Source organism: Vigna radiata, unplaced genomic scaffold (genome assembly GCF_000741045.1).
Source record: "Vigna radiata var. radiata cultivar VC1973A unplaced genomic scaffold, Vradiata_ver6 scaffold_83, whole genome shotgun sequence".
Taxonomy (NCBI): Eukaryota; Viridiplantae; Streptophyta; class Magnoliopsida; order Fabales; family Fabaceae; genus Vigna; species Vigna radiata.
Window position 1 is genome coordinate 368,435 of NW_014543268.1, and position 2,397 is coordinate 370,831.

A 2,397-nucleotide genomic window follows, 5' to 3' on the forward strand; every position below is an offset into this window, starting at 1 on the left:
TTTCACGTGTCTCGGTTAACAAATTTTTGACATTTTACATTTGACCTCCACGTTGTGTTGGTGATTTTTTTTTCTTACAATAGGAACAAGATGGAATAACTTATGTGGTATTGTATTTGCTCTTTCAGTTGTTTTTTATTATAAAAGCCTTTTCTTCAGTGTAAATTAAAACACATGATCTTCTCTCATTAATCTTAGTTGTTTTTGTCCTTCAAAGGCATGCATCACCTATGTCAAAATAATTGTAGACTTGTCTTTTGTTCATCTAAGAAAGCAATAGATGTTTTATATCTTTCAACACGATCACCAAAATTTTTTGAAGATCTGAAATCTAAAAAGTCCTTTTCCAGCAATTTTATGTGGTTGGCAATACTCGATAATTTGTTTGAGTATTCCTTGATTGTCTCAAATTCCTTCACCCTTTACATCTCGAACATCCTTATCAAGTATAAAACTTTCATACATTGAATATTATCGTTTCATTCATATTCTCCTTTCATATGATCTTAAAAATAAACATGAATTTACTTTTGCCTTTCTTGTCTTTTTTTCTTTTGTATTTTGATTTGAATCACGACAAGATTTTTAGATAAGAAAACATAATTTTCCTCTTCAACTTCCCATAAATCTAATCCTTTTAGATATGTTTGCATTTTTAGTACTCATAGATCAAAGTTATCATATTAAAAAGTGAAATAGTGACAGTTGAAATTTGTAAAACTTTTGAAGATGAGATGTATGAGATGTAAAAGATATATTGTATAAAAAAGTTTATTATATTTTATTCATATACTTTATATAAATAAAACAAAATATAACAAAATATCAAATATAAATTATTTACAATATCTTAATCTTGATATTCTAATTCTAAAATAATAATTAATTTCTAAAACATGTTAAGTAAATATACTATAGAAATTTATTATATACTTGGAAAAGTACCCTTCCCTGGAAAAATTAATGCAAAAATCAAGATTTTCCGTACAACACTAGTGAAAACTTTTTGGGTTATGATGGATTATATATAAACTTTGAAGTTGTTTGATCCAATTGTGAAGAATGAAGATTCCTCATAAGTCAAACCTATCCTCATCAGCCTTTCCCATTCCTGTCAAAAAGGTCTTTACCACACTCCACTAATCCAAAATTAGGGCTCATAATTCATTTATCAAATTTTCTACTGTTTTTAGTTGGATTCGATAGTGGAAATTAACATGATTGTTTTCCGAGCAAGTATAAGAGAATAAATTGAAGAAACACCAATATTACTACAATTAAATTATGAAAGTGCAAGAAAATATTAAAGAATGAATGATTTGGTGGAAGGCCGTTTGGCAGTGAAGCACTTAATTATGTAATCAGTGGAACCAAGTGTTTAAGAAAGCTGGTTTGGGCCATAGAATACATATAACTTCATCTGTTTGTTATCATTTGGTGTTGCTCTGTCTACTTCTCCAAGTGGGTGTTGTACCTCCCTGTTATTTTAATTTATTTCAAAAGGGAGTTACTCCCTGTACCTCCCCAATTCCAACCCCCACCCCCCAATTTTTTTGGATATTTTTTTAAATACAAAATTAACCTTTATGTATTTTTTTATTTTTACCGTTTTACCCCTATTTACTAAAGTCAACCTACCCTACTTCTTTTACACTCTGCCTCAGTCAAAACACACAAAGGTTCCTCTCTTTCGTATTCCCACCCCCACCCCCACCAAAGCTTTCATTTTTGAAATGTTCTCTGCAACTCTCACTCTCTCAGTCCTCCTCTGAACGGGTTCTATTGATTTGTGCGGCCTGGTGGTTTTGGTGTGCGGCAGGTGGCGGTGCCGTGAGTGTGTGGCGGTGCGGCACGGTGCGGCGCGGTGCGGAGAGGTGGTAGACGTTGGTTTCGTTTGCGGGTTGTTGGGCGGTGCGGTTGTGTTTGCTGCTTTGCAGCCGGTGTGTGCGGCGGCGCGAAGGGTGCTGGTGCGGAGGGTGTTGCGGCGGTGCGGGGCGGTGGTTCTTGCTTCAACAGGTTAGTTTCTTTTAATTTCTTGTTTTTTTTTAAACGTATATAATGTGTAGGATTGTGTAGCTTTGTTTGTTGATATCTGGTTGGTGTGTTTGTTGAGATTGGTCTGCTGTTGAGTTCTGTTGAGTTCTGTGTCATCTCTGTGCTGTGTGCATTGAGGAAGAAGACGTCTAGGCACTGAAACGGATGTCGATATCCGTCTACGGATGTCGACATCCGTTTCCTATTTTTATTTTTTTAGTTTATTTTATAAGTAATTATATTTTAACTTTTTATTTTCAATTAATTTTGTTACGTTTGTTTTAATTTTTTTGTTTTATTAGTTTATTGTATTTATAATTAATTTATAAAGTATTTAAAACTAAAAAAATAAAATCTTAAAAT